Genomic DNA, 18,189 nt, shown 5'->3' with positions numbered 1-18,189 from the left:
TCGTATCTTTTTTTCTTCAGAGAGGCTCCTTCCTCTATGTATCTCAAATACACATAGTATAGCAGTATATTGGCACTGATTGTATTGTATCTACCCCAGTGCTCTGTACAGTGCTTAGCACTAGTAAGTACTTAAATTATTGTTATTATTATTATTATATTTACTAGGCTCTTACTATGTGCTAGGCAGTGTGGCCTAGTGGAAAGAGCATGGGCCTTGGAGCCAGAGGATTTAATTCTAATTCGCTGCTCCTTTACTAGTGTATTGTGTGACTTTGGGCAAATCACTTCACTTCTCTGTGCCTCCGTTTCCTCATCTCTAAAACGGGGGCTAAGACTGTGAGCCCTATGTGGGACAAGGACTGTATCCAAAGGGATTAGCTTGTATTGACCTCAGACTTTAGTACAGTGCCTGGCACATAGAAAGTACTTAACAGATACTTTAAAAAAGTACTGTTCTTTGTGCTGCGATATAGCTTCAATACAGACCCCGTCCCACAAATCCCTGTCACTTTGTAGCAAGTATTTGGCTTTTTAACAGCAGTTCCTTACTTCTGATTAGAATTTTTTTCATAAAAGGAATTTAAATGTACCTAGGCTAAGTGAAATAAATGAGCAGGTGCAGTTTAAATTGGGAGATCATCTAATTTCATACTTGTTTTTGCTAACCTTTCAAGTGACATGAAACTGGGATTTCCTTCTCTCTACTCCATTCTATCCCTCTCAGGGTTCTACCTGGAGAGTTTCCAGTACTCTATCAGTCTCAACTATGGGAGGGAGAGTCAAGTAGAGGCCTACCCATTCCATTCCTAGCTTGGACAGTGGCTAGAGAGTGGAAGACAATCTGCTACAAGTCAAAATGCACCCCTCCTGGGCAGCAGAGGCTCGGGAGAGAATTGATGGTGGAGTCTCATGTAAACCACTTTGGTATTTTTACCAAGAAATCTCTATGGATACACTACCAGAACAATTGCAGATAGAGGTGGGGTGTTCTGGGAGAGATGTGTCCATGACGTTGCTATGGGTCGGAGATGACTCGACTTCATAAGACAAGACTCTATTATATCAGTACTTTAGGGAACCAATGGAGTGACCTAAAACAGTGTGAGCCCGATGTGGGATAGGGTCTGTGTGTGTGTGTGTTTTTGTATATACATATGTAAATATATGATTGTGTGTGTATGTGTGTGCTTGTATATACATAGTAAAATATGTATGTAAGTCTTTATGTTATTGAAGCATCATGGTGTAGTGGGATGAGTATGGGCCTGGGAGTCAGAAGGTCATGGATTCTAATCTTGGCTCTGCCACTTGTCTGCTGTGTGATCTTGGGCGAATCACTTCACTTCTCTGTGCCTCAGTTACCTCATCTGTAAAATGAGGATTAAGACCGTGATCCCCCATAAGACAGCGAATGTGTGCAACTCTATTTGCACATATCCATCCCTATGCTTAGTACAGTACCTAGCACATAAAAAGCACTTAACAAATACCATCACTATTATTATCAAACAAATACCACTATCATTATTACTGTCAGGACATAGATTTTCCATCGACATCCCTTTGGGATCACCGTTTAACCTTCCTCCAATTATTTTTCCTTAGCCTCTGTAACTCACTTCCCCTTCCATCATTAAAAGATGATTTCTGGCAAAAGAGGGTAGCATTACAGCCACACTAATTAGTACTCTGCTTTCCCAACAGCAACTGCTCACAGAGGATTAAGATTTTTTTTTTATAGAAAATACATGGTGAAGTGTAACCCTGGGGTTATGAGGTCTTGAAGCACAACCTCACTTTCATGCCTGTCAAGAAAGAACACGTGAAAGTTTGCGCTTGGAAGCAGGCTGGAGCTGAGCCAGTGTTGCCTGGAGGAGATCCGCTTCTGCATGGGGTCTGGAACTCTTTCGATGAGGAAATTGTTCACTTTGGAAAGACGACAAGTTTGGGGGTGGAAACAGCACTTCAGTTTCCCAATAAGCAGCTTGATGATAAAGGCCTGATGGTCGGCTGAATCCTGCCCTAGGCCATTATGCTATAAGAGTGGTGAGCGGAGGAAATAGGGTCATTGTGTGGGGATTCAGAAGCTGGCAGTGTGCCTGAGCTAGAAGGAAGTGTCCCAAAGCACCACCCCCTTCTACGGAGAAACCAAACCCACTTTGTCATTCATTCATTCATTCAATCGTATTTATTGAGTGCTCACTGTGTGCAGACCACTCTACTAAGTACTTGGAAAGTACAATTCAGCAACAACAAACAGCCCGCTATCAGTAGCCCAATAACAACCTGGGAAGCTGTCTTTTGCAATCAACTGTTTATTTTTTTAATGGTATTTGTCTCCACCTCTTGTCTGCTGTGTGACCTTGGTCAAGTCACTTTATTACTCTGTGGTTCAGTTACCTCATCTGCAAAATGGGGATTAATATTATGAGCCTGATGTGGGATAGGGACTGTGTCCCATCTGATTTGCTTGTATCCCTCCCCTGCCCACCCAGTACTTAGTACAGTGCCTGGCACATAGTAAGTGTACCACAGTTATTATTATTATTATTGTTATTGTTATTATGTGATTATTATTTGCCAGGTACTAAGTACTGGGATAGATACAAGATAATCAGGTTGGACACAGTCCCATATGGGGCTCAAAGTCAATCTCCATTTTACAGATGAGGTACTGAGGAATGGAGAAGTTATGTGACTTGCCCAAAGTCACAAAGCAGACAAAGGGTGTAGCGGGGATTAGAACCCAAGTCTTTCTAACTCCCAGGCCTGGGCTCTATCCTTATTGTTCAATACGGTTTCCATCTTTATGTGTCTATTTGATTGTATTTTGAAGTGAAGCATCCATGATCGAGGTCACAAGGGGATACAGACATGGAAGCCCTAACTGGATAAGTCTTCAGTGATTGAGGCACAAGTGCATTTTTATGTAATGCTTAATCCAGAAGCTGGGCAGAAACATTTTTTCCTTTCATGATCTCAGCTAAATATCATACCGAGTCCTTCTTTCTGCTACAGAAGAGTTGTCCTTTGGTTTGAACAATTGTCCTTGCTGGCAGTGAGACGTCATTCTGAATTGACTGGTAACTTTTCTGCCATTCAGGTGAGCAATTTTCAGACCCCGATGGTGAGTTAATCAATGAGCATATGTTGAACACTTGCTGTGAGCAGAGCACTGTACTAAGCATTTGGGAGAGTACAATACATCAGAGTTGGTAAACATGTTCTCTGCCCACCAAAACCTTACAAGCTGTAAGCTCATTTCGACCAGGGAATGTGTCTGTTTTTTGTTATATTGTACACTCCCAAAAGCTTAGTTCAGTGCCCTGCACACTAAGTGCTCAATAAATACAATTGACTGGCTGACATGATTATCTTGTATCTACCCTGGAGCTTAGTACACTGGTTGGCACATAGTAAATACTTAACAAATACCACAGTTATTATTATTATCATTATTAAGGGACTTCTCCTTAAGCACAAGATGGGCTTGTGAGTTTAGTAGAAGCAGCATGGCTTACTGGAAAGAACAAGGGCTTGGGAGTCAGATGTCATGGGTTCTAATCCTGATCAGCCACTTGTTAGCTGTCTGACCTGGGGCAAGTCACTTAACTTCTGTGTGCCTCAGTTACCTCATCTGTAAAATGGGGGTGAAAACTGTGAACCCTACATGGGACAACCTGATTACCCTGTATATATCCCAGCACTTAGAACAGTGCTTGGCACATAGTAATTGCCTAACAAATACCAACATTATTATTATTATTAGTCCTGTTCAATCCAGTCCAGTTCAGTCACTGACCATCCTCCTTCCCTGAATCCAGATCTCTGATCTCTGATCATTTCTCTTTCCATGTTAAGCTTCTCTGTAGGGTCTCCACAGGGGCTCCTCACCCCAAAAGGCACCCTGCTCAATGGGGTTTCATAGATTCACTGTTCCCGCTAAAGGCCTGAGTGATCTGCTTTAGTGTCCATTACAGTGCTGCTTACTAATCCCATCCCAATGACTAGTCCCAATGTCCCAATGACTGAAACACTATGGGAGGGGAGGGGGGAGAAGAAGCGGAGTCCCCCAGGACCAGGGTATAAGTAGGTCAGTCAAACCAGGGTCCAATGGGTTATTCACCCTTCGACCCCATGGATTCCTAAAGCGAGGGGGTCAGCGTGGTCATCACCAGTAACAACGTCTGACTCAACCCAGGCTTAGAGAAACTTCTAAATTTGGCATTGCTTGAAGCAGTTTGGGCATAATGAGTCTCTCTGTCAGCTTGAGAAGAAGCAGTACTTTGCTACCCAACTCACTCTGCTTAACTGTTTTGGGACACAGGGAGGCCTTAGTCTTCCTAGCAGAAGGAAATCAAATCACCTCGTATCATCTAATGTAAGTCCTTTCTTCTGGGGGAAGGTGAAATTCACTTCAGTGAAAAGCTTATCTAAATATAACAGCTTTGGGTGGGATCAATACATGAATTAACTAATGGTCTTTGGCAATCTATATCAGTGCCACGATCAATTAGAATTGCAGTAATGAATAGTAACTTTATGCTGGCGGGTTGTTACATTTGAAGAATCCAGGCATAGAATTGTCTATGCTAGGATTCTAAAGGTTTGGGCTAGTCCCAGCCTCAACAGGGGCTTGTTGCAATTATTGAGCATGTCACTTGAAACCTATGTCTCTCCCTTTCTCCACCTTAAAAGTGTAGTGTGAGAATGGATAAGATCATGTCTATATCTCCTTAGAGATATATGCTCCTAGATTATAAACTGCTAACTAGAATGTAACCTCCTTGAGGGCAGGTACCATGTCTACCAACTAAGAGAAGCAGCATGGCCTAATCAGTCAGTCAATTGCATTTACTGAGTGCTTACTGTGTGCATTGCACCATATTAAGTGCTTGGGAGAGTACATTATAACAATCAGTAAGCTTATAGTCTAGAGGGGGAGACAGACATTAATAGAAATAAACAAAACACAGGTATGTATATAAATGCTGTGGGGATGGGAGGGGGCTGAATAAAGGTGGCAAGTTGGGTGATGCAGAAGGGAATTGAAGAAAAGGAAAAGGGGGCTTAGTCAGGGATGTCCTCTTGGAGGAGATGTGATTTGAAGCCAGGGGAAAGTAATTGTCTGCTGGATATGAGCGGGGAGGGTGACCCAGGCCAGAGGCAGGACTTGAGCGAGAGGCCAGTGGTGAGACAGATGAGATCAAGCTACAGTGAGAAGGTTAGTATTAGAGGAGCAAAGTGTGCAGGCTGCGCTGTAGTAGGAAAGTAGCAAGGTGAGGTAGGAGGGGGCAAGGTGAATGAGTGCTTTAAAGCTAGTGGTGAGGATGATGCAGAAACACTGGAGTCTCTTGAGAAGTGGGGAAACATGTCCTGAATGTTTATGTAGAAAAATGATCTGGGCAACAGAGTGAAGTATGGGCTAGAATAGGGAGAGATGGGAGGCAAGGAGATCAGCAAGGAGGCTGATACAGTAATTCAGACTGGATAGGACAAGTGATTAGATTAAGGTAGTAGCAGTTTGGATGGAGTTTAGAGGGTGGATTTTAACGGTGTTATGAAGGTGGAATTGACGGGATTTAGTGATGCATTGAATATGTGGATTGAATGAGAGAAGAGTGTCAAGGATAACACCAAGATTATGGGTTTATGAAACAGGTAAGAAGGTGGAGCCATCTACAGTGATGGGAAAGTCATGGGGTGGACAGGGTTTGAGCAGGAAGATGACATGTTTTGGACATGTTGAGTTTGAGGTGACGCAAAGTCATTCAAATAGAGATGTCTTCAGTGGAGTGAAGGAGATGGATGCCAGGTTGGAGGGGATCAAGGAGAGAATAGTAGGAGAGGAATTTGAAACAGTGGGTGTAGACAACTCGCTCAAGAAGTTTGTAGAGAGATGGTAGGAGGAAGATGGGGAGATAACTGGAGAGAGCCATGGGGTCAAGCGAGGGTTATTTTAAGGATAGGGGAGACATGAGCAGGTTTGAAAGCAGGGGAAAGAGCCATTGGATAGCAAACAGTTGAAGAGAGCAGTTAGAGAGGGAACAAGGGAGGGGGCAAGTGTTTTGACAAAATGAAAAGAAATTTGGTCAGATGCACAGATAGAGGGAGTGGATTTTTGAGAAAAGGTAGGATCATTCCTATAGAAATACTGCTGGGAAAGATGGTATAGTTGAAGAAGGGGCAGGAAGTGGGAGGGGCTGAGGAAGGGCAGGGGAGATTTTAGGGAGATCATGCCTGATAGTGTCAATTTTCTCAATAAAATAGGTGGCCAGGTCATTAGAGGTAAGGTGTGGGGGAAGTAGGGGGTTCAGTTGTGGGTCCCCTTCTATTCTCCATCTACACCCACTCCCTTGGAGAATTCATTCACTCCCATGACTTCAACTACCACCTCTATGCAGATGACACCAATCTACATCTCCAGTCCCGAACTCTCTCTCTCTTTCTCCAGTCTCGCATTTCCTCCTGCCTTCGAGACCTCATACTTGAATGTCTTCCTGTCGCGTCAAACTTAACATGTCCAAAACAGAGCTCCTTATCATCCCACCCAAACCCTCTCCTCCCCCTGACTTTCCCATCACTGTAGACAGCACCATACTTCCTATCTCACAAGCCCATAACCTTGGCACTATCCTTGATTCCTCTCTCTCATTCACTCCACATATTCAGTCTATCCCTAAATCCTGTCTGACGCACCTTCACCACACTGGTAAAATCTGCCCTTTCTTCTCCATCCAAACTGTTACTACATTAATATTATCACTCATCCTATTCCACCTAGATTACTGCATCAGCCTCCTTGCTGACATCCCGGCCTCCTCTCCCCATCCCAGTCCATACTTCACTCCGCAGCCCGCAGTTCATTTTTCTCCAGAAATGTTCAGGACATATCACCCCACTCCTCAAAAATATCCAGTGGTTGCCCATCCATGTCTGCATCAAACAAAAAGTCTTCACCACTGGGTCTGAAGCACTCAATCACTTTGCCCCCACACTCACACCCACTTTGTTTCTCCCAGATTTGTCAACAAATGACATCATACATGGGAGAATACTTTGAGCTCTTTAGAAGACAGACATTAGTAAAAAATCTATGATGGAGATCGGGTAGATCATGGTCTAAGAACTTGGGAAATGGCCTCAAACCTTCAAAAATCTGCAGGGGAGAGAGGGAGAGAGTATCATTTGGTGGCCGGCCTCTGGCTCTTTTGAGGAACGGGAAGAAATGCTTTTTCTTGGAGAAGAGTAAGTCATCTGTTGGCCTTCTGTACAGTCCCAAAATCTCACAGGACACAAGGCAAAGACCCTACCTGATGTTCTGTATGGATGAGTCTTTAAGGAGGAGAGGTTGGGAAAACTGTAGCAGTACAGTCAGAGGACCTGGGTTCTAATTCAGGCTCTGCCACTTACCTGCTGGGTGGGAACATGGGCAAGTCACTTCACTTCTCTATGCTTTAGTCCCCTCATCTGAATTGTGAGGATTTAATATTCTTTCTTCCTCCTACTTAGACTGCGAGCTCCTTGTGGGACCTCTTTATCTTGTATCTACACCAGCTCTTAGTACATAGTAAGCATTTAAAAATATAATTATTGTTATGAATAGCAGTAATAATAGTATTTGTTAAACACTTACTCTGTGCAGAGCACTGTACTAGGTGCAGGGAAAGAATACACTGATAAGAACTGGTCACTTTCCCTATCTTTCAGGAGGCTCATAGTCATAAAAGGAGGGAGAGGGGACTGGCAACTGATACACAAGGAGTGGTAAAAACAAAATGCTGAGACAACAAAAAGACAAAAAACACAACTCAGTAAGGTGCCATGTTAGAGAAGCAGAATGTCAGGCTCCTCGTGGTTTAGAGTCCACAGTCACGACCATGGCCACGGCCACGGTGACTACTCCAGCAGCAGCAGTTGCCCCAGTTTTTCCCAAGGTTTTGTGGATGTGGCACCAGGGCTGTGACTGATTTCACACATCCTTTCAGTCTTGCACTTGATCACTGGTATCCTTCTACAATGGTAAACTGAATTCTTTGATTTGGAAGATGTCAGTGGAAATGGTGCTATTGAGGGCATTTTCTAGATCGCCACAAATGAAGGTGGGAAGTAGAAAGTCAAAAAGCCTCAACGGAGTTAGGCTGCAAAATCATGCCCCATGCTGTTGTCTTGGCAAAGGAGAATCTGGATGGGTGGGAAAGGCCCCAAGCCTTAGTCAATTAATCAAACAATCAATGGTATTTATTGAGCACTTACTGTGTGCAGAGCACTGTGCTAAGTGTTTGGGAAAATACAATATAACAGAGGTGGCAGATGTTATCCCTGCGTAGGAGGAGCTTATAGTCTACAGGGGTAGACAGAGTAATATAAATTACAGCTAGGGGAAATAGTATAGTGTAAGGTTATGTACATAAGTTCTTTGGGACTGATGTGAGCATCAGAGTGCTTAAAAGATCAGCCAAGAACATAGGTGATGTTGAGGGGAGGGTGGATAGGGAAATGAGGGCTTAGACAAGGAAGATCTCTTGGAGAAGATGTGATTTTGGGAAGATTTTGAAAGGTGGGGAGAGTGGTGGACTGTTAGATATGAAGGGGGAGGGAATTCCCTGGGCAAGGGATTAGTGGTGGGATAGATGAAGAATGTTGCTACAGCACAATCTATTGCTCAGTTTATGCCACCTTTGAAATACACCAGTGTAGAAAGTGACCCCTAAAATTTCCCACATGCAAAATCAGCAGAATACTCTCCTTGCTGCTGCCTGAGAAGGAAACATCAGTGCTCATTTTAGCCATTAGCTACCAGAGAAGCAGTGTGGCCCAGTGGAAAGATGTCAGACCTGGTAGTCAGAGGACCTGGGTTCTAATTCCGGTTCTGCCACTTGACTGCTGGGTGACCTTGGAAAAGTCACTTCACTTCTCTATGCTTCAGTTTCCTCATCTGTAAAATGGGGATTAAGACTGTTAGCCCTATGTGGGACAGGGACTGTGTCCAAATCGATTTTCTTGTTTCCACCCCAGCACATAATAAAGTGCCTGGCATATAATAAGAACTTAACAAATACATTTAAAATATTAGAAACACTGACCTCCCCCCGGCCACAAACACAACATGCAGTTGCCCATTGGTACTTCAGAGGTCAATCAATCCTTCTGGATTTTCCTAAGAGGAATGATGCCCTGGAATCTGGAGAGTCATGGGACAATGGTAATTATAATAATTATGGTATTTGTTAAGTGCTTACTATGTGCCAAGCACTGTTCTAAGCACTGGGGTAGATACAAAGTAATCAGGTTGTCCACGTGGGGCTCACCGTCTTAATCCCTATTTTTCAGATGAGGAAACTGAGGCATAGAGAATCAAGTGGCTTGCTCAAGGTCACACAGCAGACAAGTAGTGGAGCCGGGATTAGGACCTGCGTCCTCTGACTTCCAAGCCTGGGCTCTTTCCACTAAGCCACACTCTCTATTTTGATATTTTTGCTGTTACCCAGTGGCTTAGCTGAGAGTTTGGCACACAGTAAGAGCTTAATAAACACCATAACTAAATGAGGTAACCGGATATCCTGATCGGGCAGAATGCTCATGCTCTGGGGTTTTGTCCACCAGAAGTAAGTGTTCATGGAGGAGTGTGGGAGAGTGTATATGCACATAGGTGTATGTAAGATCTCTAGATTGTAAGTTTGCTGTGGGCAGGGAACAGGTCTACCAATTCTGTTATACTGTTATATTTATTATACTCTCCCAAGTGCTTAGTACAGTGCTCTGCACTCAGTAAGTGCTCAATAAATATCACTGATTGATTGTGATAGATCATGTGTGAATGTATGTCTAGGCAACAGTTCTCAGGCACCAAATAAGGCTAATTAATTATCCCCCAATTGATCGAGTGATGAATTAAGAATCCCCTTCAAGGGGCTTATAATGACTTTGATCCCAAAAGCTGGTTCTTGTAGGGGGTGTTCTGGGGATGGGAGGATCAGAGCCTCAGTAATAATAATAATAATAATAATAATAATAATAATGATCGTATTTGTTAAGCACTGACTATGTGCAAAGCACTGTTTTAAGCACTGGGGGGGCAGGGATACAAGGTGATCAGGTGTCCCACGTGGGGCTCACAGTCTTAATCCCCATTTTACATATGAGGTAACTGAGGCACAGAGAAGTTAAGTAACTTGCCCAAAGTCACACAGCTGACAGGCAGCTGAGAGGGGATTAGAACCCATGACCTCTGACTCCTAAGCCATGCTCTCTCCACTGAGCCACGCTGCTTCTCAATCCTCACCAATAAATAAGAAAGGGGAAGTGTTTATGGAGCATCAGAATTCAGGGAGTAGAAAAATCCCTGTTCAGAGAACTCAGTGATTTAGGAGAGATGTTAAGATGCACACATCCAAGTTGCTGTTGTCATCTTATGACGTCGAGTCACGTCCATCCCATAGCGATGCCACAGACACATCTCTCACAGAATGCCCCACTTCCACCTGCAATCTTTCTGGTAGCATATCCATAGAGTTTTCTTGGTAAAAATATGGAAGTGGTTTACCATTGCCTCCTTCCATGCAGCAAATTAATCTCTGCCTTTGACTCTCTCCCATGCTGCTGCTGCCCAACACAGGTGAGTTTTGACTTGGAGCAGATTGCCTTCCACTAACTAGCCACTGGCCAAGCCAGGAATGGGATGGGTAGGCCTCTGCTTGACTCTCCCGCCTGTAGTAGAGACTGGTAGAGTACTGGAAACTCTCCAGGTGCAACCCCAAGAAGGCACATATCCCTACTTTCTCCCATCAGTAATTTATTTTAATATCTCTTTGTCTTTCTAGACTGTAAGTTCCATGTGGGCAGGGATCATTCATTCATTCAATAGTATTTATTGAGCACTTACTGTGTGCAGAGCACTGTATTAAGCGCTTGGAATGTACAAATCAGCAACAGATAGAGACAGTCCCTGCCCATTGACGGGCTTACAATCATGTCTACCAATTCTATTGTATTGTACTTTCCCAGGCACTTAGTAGAGTGCTCTGCACACAGTTGGAGCTCAATAAATAACATTGATAAATAGGCTTCCTACAAGTTCAACAAGAGGGAGTAGCCCCCCAACCCCAACTCCAAGAAAGAGACACTGGAAATGAAACACTGAGAGCAAGGAATCATTTCTTCCCTTCCTATAAAAATCTACATTGCTGTCTCTGCTTACTGCCTACAAATCTTTTGCTCAAATGGCATGAGGCAGGCAGACAGCTCAGAAGCAAACTGTCTTGGTAAATGGCCTGGAAGTCGATCTGTTTTAATTGGCCCTGTTTCCTCTATGACTAATATATTAAGGGAGCTGGAAGTGTTACATAGCAAAAGGATATTTCAACACAAAAATTAAGCAATCCCCTTACCATATGCACTGCATCCCTTCATTTTATTTTTAACGTGCCGGGTTCATCTTGTCACTTCTCTTTGTTCTGTCCAAGGCAGGACCTAGAAGAGAAAATCAGGTGAAGAAGCTTTTCTGAATCCCTTGGTCCTCTTGACAGTGAAATAGGGGGAGAAAGAAAGCCCTGCTATCCTCACTGTCCTTTGGCTTAGTGGATAGAGCACAGCCTGGAAGTCAGAAGGACCTGGGTTTAAATCCCAGCTCGGCCACTTGTCCCGTTCTGTGATCTTGGGCTAGTCACAATTTTTCTGAGCCTCAATTACCTCATCAATAAAATAGGATGAAGAATGTAAGCCCCATGTGGCTTAGTAGAACACCTAGTACAGCACCTGGCACATGGTAAGTGCTTAACAAATGGCATTTTTTTTTAAAAAAGAGTGAGGGATCATTCCTCCCTTTAACAATAATAATAATAATAATGATAGTGATGTCTGTAAAGTGCTTACCAGGTGGCAAGCACTCTGCAAATACTGGGGTTGATATAATGTTGGTATTTGTTAAGTGCTTACTATGTGCAGAGCACTGTTCTAAGCACTGTGGTAGATAGAGGGTAATCAGGTTGTCCCACGTGGGGCTCACAGTCTTAATCCCCGTTTTACAGATGAGGTAACTGAGGCACAGAGAAGGGAAGTGACTTGCCCACAGTCACACAGCTGACAAGTGGCAGAGCCAGGAGTCGAACCCATGACCTCTGACTCCGAAGCCCAGGCTCTTTCCACTGAGCCACGCTGCTTCCCAATATGAAGATCAGACACAGTCCCTACCCAGTATGGGGGCACACACTAAATGGGAGAGAGAACAGTTATTAAATCCATATTGTACAGTTGCTGAGGAGCAGCATGGCTTATTAGAAGCACCACAAGCCTGGGACGCAGAGGACCTATGTTCCAATCCTCGTTCTGCCACGTGCCTGCTGTGTGACCTTTGGCAAGTCACTACACTTCTCAGCACCTCAGTTTCCTCATCTGTAAAATAAGGATTAAATATTTGTTCTCCTTCCTACTTACTCCTTCCTCTCTGATGTCCTATCCTTCTGTTTCTCCCCACTCCAGTCTATACTTCATTCTGCTGCCCAGATTATCTTTCTACAGAAATGCTCTGGGCAAGTCACTCTCCTCTGCAAAAACCTCCAGTGGTTGCCTATCAGCCTTCGCATGAAACAAAAACTCCTCACTCTTGGCTTCAAAGCTCTCCATCACCTTGTCCCCTCCTACCCCACCTCACCTTCTCTCCTTCTACAGCCCACCCCGTAAACTCCGCTCCTCCACCGCTCACCTCCTCATGGTTCCTTGTTCTCGCTTGTTCCACTGTAGACCCCTGGCCCAGGTCCTACCACTGTCCTGAAATGCCCTCCCTCCTCACATCTGCCCAACTAACTCTCTTCCCCTTTTCAAAGCCCTACTGAGAGCTCACCTCCTCCAGGAGGCCTTCCCAGACTGAGCCCTCCCTTTCCCTCTGCCCCTCCTCCTCTCTCCATTCCCCCACTCCCTCCTTCTGCTCTTCCCCCTTCCCCGCCCCACACTGTGCATATTTATATATATTATTTATTACTCTATTTTATTAATGATGTGTATATATGTCTACGATTCTATTTATCTTGATGATATTGATGCCTGACTACTTGTTTTTTTGTTTGTCTCTCCCTTTTAGACTGTGAGTCTGTTGTTGGTCAGGGATTGTCTCTATCTGTTGCCAAACTGTACATTCCAAGAGCTTAGTCCAGTGCTCTGCACACAGTAAGCGGTCAATAAATATGATTGAATGAATTGGACTATGAGCCCTGTTTAGGACAGAGACTGTTCAACCTGGTAATCTTGTAATAATAATAATAATAATAATAATAATGATGGTATTTGTTAAATGCTTACTGTGTGCCCAAGCACCGTTCTAAGCACTGGGGTAGATACAAGGTAATCAGGTGGTCCCATGAGGAGCTCGCAGTCTTCATCCCCATTTTACAGATGAGGTAACTGAGGCACAGAGAAGTTAAGTGACTTGCCCAAAGTCACACAGCTGACAAGTGGTGGAGCTGGGATTAGAACCCATGACCTCTGACTCCTAAATCTATGCTCTTTTCACTAAGCCATGCTGTTCTCCAGTGCTTAGACCAGTGTTTGATATATAATAAGCACTTAAATGCCACTATTATTATTATCATCATCATATTTATTGAGTGCTTACTGTGTGCATAGCATGTTAGTAAGCACTTGGGAGAATACAGTATAATAGGGAAGGTAGACATGTTCCATGTCCACTCCCAGTTTACAGTGTAGAGGTACAGAGAAGTTAAAGTGATTTAGCCAATATCACCCAGCAGGCAAATGGAGTAGCCAGGATGAGAACCCAGGTCCTATGGCTACCAAGCCAGAGTCTTTCCACTTGGCCACACTGCTCCCCTTTTCTTCTCCCCACAACCTCTTGTGAAGGTAGTGAGAGGCAGGCATTATCATCCCAATTTTACAGATGGGAAACTGCAGCCCCAAGAGGTCAAGTTTTCTTCCCAACTCCCTCCTCAGCACTTATGTTATCATAGCCCAAAGGAGCACTTATGTGCATTATTGATTTATCTTCTGTGCAATTTAAGCACTTATTCACTTATCCAACTATCCATTTTTTTCCCTTGTAATTGCAAATAATTTTAAGAGAAGCTCCCCATTCAGATTGTAATCTTTTCAAAGAAGGGATTGTGTCTTTTACCTTTTGGGTCCCAGAAGCAAAGTGGCCTAGCAGAAAGAATACAGGCCCGGGAGTCAGGAGGCCTGGCTCCAGTCCCGGCTCAGCCACCTGCCTGCTCTGCGACCTTGGGCAAGATACTTAACTTTGTTGTACCTCAGTTTCCTCATCTGTAAAATGGGGATTCAATGTCTCATCTCCTTCCCCTAAGACTGCAAGCACTGTGGGGGATAGGAACTGTGCCTAACCAGACTCTAGCACTTAGTACAGTTCCTGGCCCATAATAAGTGTTTAACAAATATTATGTTATATTATTATTGTTGTCATTATTATCACTGTTGCTATTATCATCTCAATTGTATTCTCTCAAGTGCTTAATATAGTGCCTGCACACAGTAGGTACTCAATGTACACTACTATTGCCTGCAATCCTGCATCGGGCAAGAGGCCCCACCATTCAGTGGTATTTATTGAGTGCTTAATGTGTGCAGAGTACTGTACTAAGTGTTTCAGAAAGTACAATATAACAATATCATAGGGTTGGGAGATACATTCACTGCCCACAATGAGCAAGCAGGATTTGAACTGAGGAACTGTGGCTCCAGACCCTGATATTTCCACTGAGCAGCATAGCATAGTGGCTAGAGCACCGGCCTGGAAAGTCAGAAGGACCTGGGTTCTCACTCCGGCTGCCCCACTTGTCTGCTGTTTGACCTTGGGCAAGTCACTTCACTTCTCTGTGTCTCAGTCACCTCTTCTGTAAAATGGGGATTAAAAGTGTGAGCCTTAAATGGGACAGGCCCTGAGTTCAACATGATCAACTTGTATCTACCCCAGCACTTAGAACAATGCTTGGCACATAGCAAGCACTTAATAAGTACTATAGTTATTATTAATTATTATTAACAGTATAATAGAGTTAGGAGACACAGTGAGCAAGCAGGACTTGAACGAGGAGCTCCAGACCCTGATATTTCCACTATGTCACACTGCCTTCCCCACTAGATTACGTTACCTCACAGAGGCCCCGTCTGCATTAGGACAGACAGTCGTGTTCACGGTTCCATTCCTCCCACTGCTCTCTGCCAGCCGCAATCTGCTCACTGGGAGCAAAGAGACCGGAGCCCACACACAGCTTCTGCCACCGCCACCACCATCGTCTCTGTCCTGGGACCACTTAGGTTCTGTCTCTGAGAGCCCCTACAGACTACCGGTAGTGGGATGGCCACAGGAACCATGGGCAGGGCGGGTGCTCATGGCCACCTGGGGACTCTTAGTCCTAACTGCTTCCATCTGCCCAAGGAAGGGATTTCTACAAACACTGGAAAAATAATAATTATGGTACTTGTTAAACGCTTACTGTGTGGCAAACACTGTTCTAAGTACTGGGGTAGACACGAGGCAATCTGTTTGGGCACAGTTCTTGTCCCACAGAGGGCTCACACTTTTAATCCCCCTTCTACAGATGAGGTAACTGAGGCCCAGAGAAGTGAAGTGACTTGCCCAAGGTGACATAGAGAGATGTGGCGGAGCTGGAATTAGAATCCAGGGGCTTGTGACTTCCAGGCCTATGTTCTATTCCCTAAGCCACGCTGCTCCTCCAATGTATGTGTTTGTGAAAGGGTGTGGTCACGTGGCCTTTATCAATGTACTTCTCTCTTTCTCTGTCTCTCTATTATATATATATATATATATATATATATATTTGCCACACATTTTAAGCCTTGACAATCATCAAAAACTCCATCAGCAATACAAATTGAACCTAAAATACTTTTGCAAAGAACATAAACTCCCCATGATTACATAGGTTAAAACGCTCTATTTCTTGGGTGCCTTTAAACGTCTTGAGACTTCAAAGTTCTTTGTGGGCAGAGAACATGTCTCCCAACTCTGCTGTATTATACTCTCCCAAGTGCTTAGTATGTGTGATATATATTTCATTTCCCCCTTTCTCCATTTCTTTACCCTTTATCTTTTTATCTCTCTCTTTTTTTTTTTTACAGAGTTTGTTCAGCACTTACTATGTGCCAGGCACAGTACTGAGCTCTGGGGCAGATACAAGGCGATCAAGTTGGACACAGTCCCTGTCCTACATAGGGCTCACAGTTTTTATCCCCATTTTACCGATTAGGTCATTGAGGCCCAGAGAAGTTGAGTGATTTGCCCAAAGTCACACAGCAGACAAGTGGGTAGAGCATTAGCCTGAAAGTCAGAGGAATTAGAACTCAGTTTCTCTGACTTCCAGGCTCATACTCTACCCACTAGGCCAGACTACTTTTCATGCTGCTCTCTTTTCCTCTTCCTCTTCCTCTCTCTCCCTCTCCCACTCTCTCCCTTTCCATTTCCCCCTCCTCTCTCTGTTTCCCTCTCTCTCCCCACCATCTCCCTCTCTCCCTTTCTTTCCCCTACAATCTTTGATTCTGTCAGTTTGTCTTTCTATGTTCATCTCAGTTCCATCTCCCTTTCTGGTTTCTCTCTTTCTCCCTCTATGTTTGGTCCCTAAGACTCTCCTCCAGAAGTCTTGTCTTCTGACTCTCTTTGAGCTCTAGAAAATATCTACTCTTTATAGTAGAGGAAAGCCTGAACAGATGGGAAGAACTCAGAATGGGGTAAGAAGTGGTAAGTGGAGAAAAAGGCTTCAGAGACAGGATGAATGCATCAGAGTGGAGCCCAGCTTGTAATTTGAATAGCCGGCACCCTCCTGGGAAATTAGCATTCAGGATCATGAGATCACTGATGTGAAAGTGCTTTGGAAAAATTTAAATGTGTTATAGCAGTTCAGGGGTTTTAATCAATCAGTGGTATTTACTGAGAACTTACTGTGTGTAGAGCACTGTATTAAATCCCTCGGTGAACTCATTCGCTCTCACGGCTTTGACTACCATCTCTATGCAGATGACACGCAGATTTACATCTCTGCCCCATCCTCTCCCCCTCCCTTCAGGCTCGCATCTCCTCCTGCCTCCGGGATGTCTCCACCTGGATGTCGGCCGTCACCTAAAACTCAACATGAGCAAGACTGAGCTCCTCATCTTCCCTCCCAAACCCAGTCCTCTCCCAGACTTCCCTATCGCCGTGGATGGCACGACCATCCTTCCCGTCTCTCAGGTCCGCAATCTCGGTGTCATCCTTGACTCGTCTCTCTCGTTCACCCCACGCATCCTATCCGTTACCGAGACCTGCTGGTTTCACCTTTACAATATCGCCAAGATCCGCCCTTTCCTCTCCATCCAAACGGCTACCTTACTGCTACGGGCTCTCGTCATATCCCAATATTAGAGAAGCAGCGTGGCTCAGTGGAAAGAGCATGGGCTTTGGAGTCAGAGGTCATGGGTTCGAATCCCGGCTCGGCCACTTGTCAGCTGTGTGACTTTGGGCAAGTCACTTAACTTCTCGGTGCCTCAGTTACCTCATCTATAAAATGGGGTTGAAGACCGTGAGCCCCACGTGGGACAACCTGATTCCCTTGTGTCTACCCCAGCGCTTAGAACAGTGCTCGGCACATAGTAAGCACTTAACAAATACCAACATTATTATTATTATGTCCCGGCTAGACTACTGTGTCAGCCTTCTCTCTGACCTCCCTTCCTCCTCTCTCGCCCCGCTCCAGTCTATTCTTCACTCCGCTGCCCAGCTCATCTGCCTGCAGAAACGACCTGGGCATGTCACTCCCCTTCTTAAACAACTCCAGTGGTTGCCTATCAACCTCCGCTCCAAACAAAAACTCCTCACTCTAGGCTTCAAGGCTCTCCATCACCTTGCCCCTTCCTACCTCTCCTCCCTTCTCTCTTTCTACTGCCCACCCCGCACGCTCCGCTCCTCTGCCGCCCACCTCCTCACCGTCCCTTGGTCTCGCCTATCCCGCCGTTGACCCCTGGGCCACGTCCTCCCGCGGTCTTGGAATGCCCTCCCTCCTCACCTCCGCCAAACTGATTCTCTTCCCCTCTTCAAAACCCTACTTAAAACTCACCTCCTCCAAGAGGCCTTCCCAGACTGAGCTCCCCTTCTCCCTCTACTCCCTCTACCGCCCCCCCTTCACCTCTCCGCAGCTTAACCCTCTTTTCCCCCCATTTCCCTCTGCTC

The 18,189-nt window shown here is 44.8% G+C and overlaps 2 non-coding genes across 2 annotated transcripts; one reads left to right on the top strand and one right to left on the bottom strand.

Moving 5' to 3' along the window:
• The first annotated feature begins 716 nt into the window (after positions 1-716).
• Positions 717-854, top strand: LOC114809591. The gene has a single exon (XR_003757367.1). It is a non-coding gene; the product is annotated as a small nucleolar RNA SNORA7 (small nucleolar RNA).
• A 9,776-nt stretch (positions 855-10,630) lies between these two features.
• On the bottom strand, positions 10,631-10,768 carry LOC114809444. Its single transcript, XR_003757228.1, has one exon. It is a non-coding gene; the product is annotated as a small nucleolar RNA SNORA7 (small nucleolar RNA).
• Positions 10,769-18,189: the final 7,421 nt, after the last annotated feature.

This window comes from Ornithorhynchus anatinus, chromosome 2 (assembly GCF_004115215.2).
Source record: "Ornithorhynchus anatinus isolate Pmale09 chromosome 2, mOrnAna1.pri.v4, whole genome shotgun sequence".
Lineage (NCBI taxonomy): Eukaryota > Metazoa > Chordata > Mammalia > Monotremata > Ornithorhynchidae > Ornithorhynchus > Ornithorhynchus anatinus.
The sequence above is the reverse complement of the archived record's forward strand: the minus strand, read 5'-3'. Positions and strand labels throughout refer to the sequence as shown.